This window comes from Cryptomeria japonica, chromosome 5, assembly GCF_030272615.1.
Source record: "Cryptomeria japonica chromosome 5, Sugi_1.0, whole genome shotgun sequence".
NCBI classification, from domain to species: Eukaryota; Viridiplantae; Streptophyta; class Pinopsida; order Cupressales; family Cupressaceae; genus Cryptomeria; species Cryptomeria japonica.
This window is the reverse complement of record NC_081409.1, coordinates 811,689,738-811,697,149: the sequence shown is the minus strand read 5'-3', so window position 1 is coordinate 811,697,149 and position 7,412 is coordinate 811,689,738.

Here is a 7,412-nt window from a genome sequence, read left to right as displayed (position 1 = left end):
CAAGATGGTTGAATATGATAAGCAAATACTATGCAAGAGTAGATAGTGATGCTATGAAAAAGCTCTATGCTAATGCCAGTATAACAACAATACTCTAAAATGCTTCTTTTGCTTGAGGAGAAGGGTTCTATTTATAGAAGAAATGGGGAAATGAAGGGTTAAGATTGAATGGTTTAATCAAGGGCCAAGTTTGAAAGTTGGGGATCCATGTGCACAATTGGCACCAATAAAATGGTGACAAGTGTCAACATAGGATTGGGTTGAGAGAAGAGGTTGGAGGCATTAAAGGCCTGAGAAGACCTCATGGTTATCTAGAAGGTAAGGGTCAAGTCCAAATTAAGATTACCCACTGGATTAAGAGTTAATGCAAGGATAAACCTTTGTGCAAATGATTAAGAGATAATCATGGTCAAAGCATTAATGGCCTGATGAGACCTTTGGGTTGGGTAGAGGTTGAGTCAAAACAAATGTTTTAACCATGTGGGAGGGTTTGAGGTAACCATTAATGGTTATTGGAGACTTTGGGGATTAAGTGGTTGAAGGTTGAAAGCCTTCAATGGTTATCAAAGACTTTGAGCCATTTAGTGGTTGAAGGTTGGAAGCTTTCAAAGGTTATCCAAGACTTTGAGGGTTAATTTGTTGAACACACAAAGCATTAATTGTTTTTCAAAGACTTTGGAGTCTTTGAGAAGTGACTCCAATTTGCTTAGGAATGTGACAATATTTAAGGGATGAATTTAGGCTAATTAGGAAGGGTTTAGAAGAATCTAGAAGGGGTTTAGGCATACAAGTGGATTTTGTAGGAAAATGCAAGTGGGAGAAATTTTGGTATTTTCAATTAAAATAAAATCATTTATTTCAATTAAATGGTGTAATTTGCATTTGGATAAATATTCAAATAAATATTAATTTATTTAAATGAGAAAAATGAAGATAAAGCATTAAAATGCTTGAAGACTTTGAGGGAAACCATTAAAGGCTTGAAGACTTTAAGGAAAACCATTAAAGTCTTAAGAAGATTATAGAAGGAAGCCATCAAGTTTGAAGACTTTAAAGCCATCAAGTTTGAATACTTTAAGGGAAACCATTAAAGGTTTCAAGTGGGTGAGGATAAATAGGATTTTAAATAAATAATTTATTTAAAATAGTTGTGCAACTTGCTTTTGTAGGAAAATGCAAGTGGGTGGAGGATAAAGGTGATTTTAAATAAATGATTTATTTATTTAAATGTGAGAGGTGGGATTTTGGGGGTTTTAAATAAATATTAATTTATTTAAATGTGAGAGAAGATTTAATTAAATAAATATGATTTATTTATTTAATTAATGGTCTGAATTTGGTTAAGTGAATTAAATCAAATAAATTGAATAATTTATTTAATTAATAGGAGAATAGGGTTAAGATGAATTGATTAAATATTAATTTAATTAATTCATTAATTGATGGTTAAATAATCAAATAAATACTAAGTATTTATTTAATTAAGTGGACAAATTTATGTGACTACATTTGCCCCTCTTTGAGACGGTGCGGTTTAACGCGTCGTTTCAAAGAAAGAAAAATAGGTGTGAAGAAATGCTCCATAAAATGTAAATTTAATGGGTGGTATGCCCCCTCGAGGGATGGGCCGAATTTTTTTGAAAAATCGGGCGATCTCTCGAAAAAGAATGAAAAGCGGAGGGGAGGTAGAATAGAAGAAATTAGAACTAATGATGAAAGAATGGGAGAAAATGGAGTGAATATGAAGAAACAACAAGCCAGTGGGTACCCTGAGGTCATGCAAGAGATACATAGCAGATGTAGTGTGGGGTTTGGATTGATGCTATATAATTGATCAAAATTGGTTGGACAATCTGGTGCAATCGGTTTAATTGCCCCGGTCAAGTCAAAGCGTGACAGTTGATGTCAGTTGGTCACTTGGACATGATAAAGTCTGAGTAAGTGAATCAAAGTGACCTGATGTGACTTAGACAATTGATGTAATTGCCCGATGAAGTCAAGGTATATGAAGAAAAATACTCGTTGAGACGTAGACAATTGATGTAATTGTCCATTGGATTGTGTTTGATTGGTTGATCAATTGATAGTATGTGCGTTTGATGGATGGTTGTGGGGAATCATAGCAACCCCGTTGAGACTAGGTCATTATGATAAATGCCTGATGTAGTCTAGGATTACCATGATCGATTACCTGTTGAGACCCGAAGATACTTGATCAGAGTATCTGTTGATAGTCTAGGTGTGTGGGAGTCGATGTATCTGTGCAAAATAGAGTAACTTTCTTGACTTATTGGATGACTTAGGATAGGAAACACAATCCCTCCTATTTAGAGATGGATGGTGATGAACGTGGCTTGATTAGGTTGATTGGGACATGATGTAGGGTATGTGATGGTGATTATCGAGATGGGGAGGGTGAGGGGGGATTCGATGTTAGATAGAAGATATGGAGGACTAGGACCGAGTCCTATGGAAGAAGATGAGTAAAATAGAGTATGCATTATTATGACTATGTATGCATGATATGCAGCTATTATGAATGTATGGATGGGTGGAATGCAACGAAATGCAATATATACAGATGAGATGAAATGACGATCCATAGTGCTTTAGTTTTCATCATTGAGCTTTAAAATGTTGTAAGAAAATACAAGCAACTTGACATAAAGATTCAAGATGACCAGAGTATTTCTTACATGGATTTGATATAGCAAGTTAATACAAGCAACTTGATATAATGGATCAAGTTGACCTGAGTATTGCTTGCGGAACAGACAAGGATTATCTCCGTTCATGCATGACTTGGATCGTCCTCCTTGATCTTAGGCTGATCATATCCTGAGACAAGTGCATACCGTACAAAGAAATAAAACCTTTATCCAGTTTGGACGAGGTAGGAGGAACCAAAGGAAGAGCATTGTACCTGCAAACAAACAGTATATACATAAAGAATAAAGAATATGGATCCTTGGTAATGGTTCATGCTCATATGGTCGAGGTATACGCTGTAGTCAGCAAGCCGTAGTGATCTATGACTGCATTTTGCATAAGATCACGTAGCTTAGTGAACTTCCCACGTAGACACCATTAGTACATGCCCCAGAACTTCATCGGAAATAATGCACAAACGATACAAAACAATGTTGAAAAGATCCCGATACAGATAAACAAATGAATTACTCACAAATCAACCAAGTATTTGACAGCCTAACAGAATTTTCTTGTCAAAGAAAACATCATCTTGTCTTTGTTTTGGTAAGGAAGGATGCATCCTTGTTTTAAAGACAGTTTTGGATTGTTGATGTGGATTGTGTGGTTGTTTGGTAAATGGTCATTGTGTGAGTAGTTTGTCGCAATGTTTGTTTTGGTATCTTCTCGGATAAATATGTACAAGGTGTTGCCATGTTTTTGTGTGATTTTTGATGGGTTTTCCGATGTTTTTTGGATTTTGTGAAAAAAATTTGAATGTTTTTGGTATTTTGAGAGTCATTTTTTAATGTTTTTGATATTTTCTGATGATTGCCTGAATGAAGAGCGTAATGAATCATATGAGACAATGTAGAATCCACTTCCTTCACGAGGGTAAGGGTATTGCCCCTAGTTTGTAGACCTGACTATGAAAAGGTGGGATGCTAGACGCATGGAGTATTTTCTTAATTGCAGATCAAATAACAAGCCATGGTTTGGATGGATGGATGTATGTGTGCATGAATGTGATCGCAATGAGCCTGAAAGATACTGGAGCCATTGCCTTTACGAGTGGCGCCTGTTTACTAGGTTTTCACCATCGCACTTACCCAAGGTGCCACCGGAGTGGTTGTTCACCATTTGGATGCATGATTTTTCTTTACTTTTTTTGAATGTTTTTGTATTTTCTTCAGGAATTTTCTGAATGTTTTTGGTATTTTTCTGATATGTAGGGGAGCCTGATGCTCTGTACACCTTAGGTATAAAACCGTTTGAGGTGCATGCTATTGATTGGGTCTGCGAGTGGTTCTCCATCTGATGTGGCCAACTGATATGCCCCGGACCCGAATACAGCAGTGACAACATATGGGCCCAACCAGTTTGATTCAAACTTGCCTTGATGTTCTCTATTTGGTTGGTTGCGAGGATTTTCTCGAAGAACAAGATCACCTACCTCAAATGTACGAGATCTAACTCGGTGATTGTAACTTCTACTCATGCGCTGCTGATAGGCTTTGAGGTGATTGTATGCAGCTTGTCGCTTCTCATCTAGTAACTCTAAGTCCTGAAGACGAGATACTCTGTATGCTTCATCATCGATGAGATTGTGCAATGAAACTCGTAAGGATGGTATCTCGACCTCAATAGGTAAGATAGCTTCAGCACCATAGACCAATGAATAAGGAGTTGCACCTGTAGGGGTCCGAATGCTAGTTCGATATGCCCATAGCGCTGGATTCAATTGAACATGCCAATCACGGCCGGCATCATTGACTGTCTTCTTTAGGATCCTCAATATGTTTTTATTGGATGCTTCGGCCTGACCATTGCCTTGTGGGTAATAGGGAGTGGAAAAGCGGTGTTGGATATGAAATTTCTCACAAAGCTCACGGACATCCTGATTTTTGAAAGGAAGACCGTTATCTGTGACAATGGACATGGGCACACCATACCGACAGATGATGTAATTGAGGATGAATGAGGCGATCTGCTTGCCGGTGACTTGGGTAAGTGGAACAGCTTCGATCCACTTGGTGAAATATTCGGTGGCGGTAATAATGAATTTATGGCCATTGGATGAAGATGGATGGATTTTACCCACAAGATCAAGACCCCATTGACAAAAAGGCCACGGTGTTGTGATTGGTTGTAGTTCCTGGGCTGGTGCATGTATCAGGTCGCCGTGAACTTGACATTTCTTGCATTTCCTGACAAAGTAGTAGGAATCCTTTTCCATAGATGGCCAATAGTATCCAGCTCGCATGATCTTCTTGGCTAGTGATGGACCACTTGAGTGAGTCCCGCAAATTCCTTCATGTACCTCTTCCAAAGCCTTTGTTATCTCATCCTGTTCCAGACATCGAAGGAGAGTACCATCAAGACTACGTCGGTATAGGGTTTCGGCAATAATGGTATATCGAGCAGTTTGGCGAATGAAGGTTTTTCGTTGGTTATTTGATTGGTTGGGAGGAAGGGTATGATCGCGGAGATAGGTGTAGAACTCACCGTACCATGGGGATTCGGAACCGACAAGGCGACATATCATCTCGGATTCGGGGATATCATAAGCGGGGATCCAAAGCTGTTCTACCAAGAACTCGTAGCGTGTTGAATTTTGTTGAAGATCTAGGAGAGATGCGATGGTAGCCATAGCGTCAGCAGCTCGATTCTGATCTCTTGGTATCTGCTCAAAGGTGATAGTAGTAAATGATGTCTTTAGAGTGTCCACCATTTGCTTGTATGGCATGAGTTTATCATCTTTGGTCTGATACTCATCTGTTGCTTGTCGAATGACTAGTTGGGAATCGCCATATACTTGCAATTCTTTTAATTTCCATTGTATGGCTAATCTGAGTCCTGTGATCAAGGCCTCATATTCTGCTATGTTGTTTGTGCATGGAAATGTGAGCCTGTAAGACTTCGGGATGCTATCACCTTGAGGTGTGATAAACAAAATGCCTGCCCCCGAGCCGTGCCTAGTGTATGAACCATCAAAATATAGTTTCCATGGTTGTGCTGTTGTGATCATGAATATCTCTTCATCTGGAAAATTGGAAATGAGAGGATGATCGCCTATGAGTGGTGCATCGGCCAACTGATCTGCAATAACTTGACCTTTGATAGCTTTACGGTCCACATACTCAATGTCAAATTCACTTAGAATCATCACCCATTTAGCTAAGCGACCTGTCAATGCTGCTTTGTTAAGTAAATACTTGAGTGGATCAATCTTTGCAATGAGTTGCACCTTGTGTGTTAACAGATAGTGCCTCAGTTTAGTGGCTGCCAAGATTACTGCTAGGCAAGCTCGCTCAATAGGTGTGTAATTGAGTTCATAGCCCACAAGTGTGCGAGAGATGTAGTAAATAGCACACTCTTTTCCTTCTGCATTATGTTGTGCCAGTAGTACACCCAATGCTGTACTTGTTGCTGAGATATAGAGCAATAATGGTCTACTTGGATCTGGTGGCATCAGCAATGGTGGATTCATGAGATAGTCTTTAAGTGCCTGAAATGCTTGCTGGCATCTGTCATCCCACTGAAAGCGGATGTTCTTGTGTAGCAGGTGTGTGAATGGGTGACACTTATCAGCCAATTGTGCAATGAATCTGCGGATAGATTGAAGCCGTCCTTGTAATGTCCTTAGCTGACTGATATTCTTTGGAGGTGGCATGTCCATTATTGCCTTAACCTTTGCTGGATCGACCTCAATGCCTTTGCTTGAGACAATGTATCCTAGAAGCTTCCCGGAGGTCACTCCAAAGACACATTTCTTTGGGTTGAGTCGAAAATGATATTGTTCCAGTCTATCAAAGATTTGATCTAAGATGTGGAGATGTCCTTCTCTAGTAAGTGATTTTGCTAGTAAGTCATCCACATAATCTTCCATCATAGTATGCATCATGTCATGGAAGATGGTGGTCATTGCTCTTTGATAGGTCGCTCCTGCATTCTTTAGACCAAAAGGCATTACATTCCAGCAATATGTGCCCCATGGACATGTGAAGGCTGTCTTATGTTGGTCCTCTGGTGCGATCTTTATTTGATTGTATCCTGAAAAGCCATCCATGAGTGAAAGCATGGCATGTCCTGCTGTCAAATCTACTATGATGTCAATATTTGGTAGAGGGAAGTCATCCTTAGGACATGCTTTATTTAGATCTCTGAAGTCAGTACAAATGCGGATGCCCCCTTTTGGTTTTCCGACAGGCACAATATTGGAGATCCATTCTGCATAATCAATTGGTCTAATGAAACCAACATCCAGGAGTTTCTTGAGTTCTGTTTTGACTAGCACGACAATCTGAGGATGCATCTTACGAAGCTTCTGCTTGACAGGTTTGGCTCCTTTTGCTACTATGAGATGATGCATGACTAAATCAGGATCAAGCCCAGGCATGTCTGCATATGACCATGCAAAGTTGATCTGACGCTGTTGGAAGAACTCTATAAATTGAGGTTGTTCCTATGGAGTGAGAAGAGATGCCAGATGTATGATATGAGGGTTTTCAGGAGTCCCCACATTGTATTCTTTAGTCTCCTCAATGAGAATCGTCGATCGTTCCTGTTGTGTACTAGCAGGGAGAATGTCAAACCCTTCATCCTCAAGTGCCTCAGAGAGGTTTTCACCGTTGGATACGCTCTTTCTTTTTACTTTTGTTGGATCAAACAGTGCCACAGTGTGGTTTTCACTGGAAGATCCATGTTTTAATGTTATATTTTTG